Genomic DNA, 1,108 nt, shown 5'->3' with positions numbered 1-1,108 from the left:
ACCCTGTTCTCTAGACTGGAGTGACTCTCAGCCAGCAGAAAACAGCAGGGTTTATTGAGTGTCTGAACACAGCATAGGAAACTCTTGGGCCTGGCCTCCCTCAGCACAGTACATCTAAGTCTCTCCTGCATCCAGGTGGGCTCTGCCTGCTCCCTCTCTCCAGCCAGAGACCCTGCGCTTTCCAGCTGGGCAGATGATATCACCCCCCACAAACCCCACCTCTGTCCATTGTCTTCTATCCAGGTAAACAAAGCCACCTGGGCCTCTTCTCCTCTCAGCCGACCTTTGTCCTCCTCTGGCTGGAACCGGCTGGTCAGGTCACCGGGGTCCTCTCTTCGCAGCCCATTGTCCTCCCACTGGCCAGAACCTGCTGTGAGTCCCGAGCTGGGTCACCAGTCACTGGGGTATCCATTCTCCAGGCCGTTGGCCGGGGTCCCAAGTTCAGTCACTGGTCCTCTGTAACAACAAACTCCCTCTCCCACCGTCTCGTTAAACCAGTAACGCCCAGGGAAACTGAGTCCCACCCCCACTGCATGCAACCCATTGAAAAAACCAAGAGAACCGCTCACTTTGTTATAGGACCCAAGGATCTTTTATATAATTTCATGTATTTTGACAAGTTGGAATTCCTCGGCAAACAAAAGGTAATTAGGATGACTTTGAAGGAGGTCCATCACCGGTACTTAGCTATACGAATTAACATAAGGCCATTTGCTTGTTTGTCCACCATTCACAGTACATTTCAAAGAGAGATGAATACTGAGATGTCCCGTGTTTACAATTCATTTACATGATAGGATGTTCTTTTGACCTCTGAAATATCAGAATACAGCATAGACAGGGACTGTTGATTACATTGTCCACTCAGACATATGTAAATACACAAAAATTATCTCCCCACATGTCTTCTGTGGGTTACTTATTTTGCAGGATGTTTAACCCTTTCTAGCCAAGCGTCACACCCACCCAAATCCAACCAGCCAAACATACAGAACCTTCAATCCTGGGGCAGACCAGACAGTGGCTGCTCAGCATTCAGCAATGGAAATTAAACACTCCCTGATCTGATTTTTAAGCGGATGCTGAGCATGGTGGCAGCTGACGGTCT

The sequence above is a fragment of the Eretmochelys imbricata genome, chromosome 20 (assembly GCF_965152235.1).
Source record: "Eretmochelys imbricata isolate rEreImb1 chromosome 20, rEreImb1.hap1, whole genome shotgun sequence".
In the NCBI taxonomy this organism is placed as follows: domain Eukaryota; kingdom Metazoa; phylum Chordata; order Testudines; family Cheloniidae; genus Eretmochelys; species Eretmochelys imbricata.
This window is presented reverse-complemented; position numbering follows the sequence as displayed.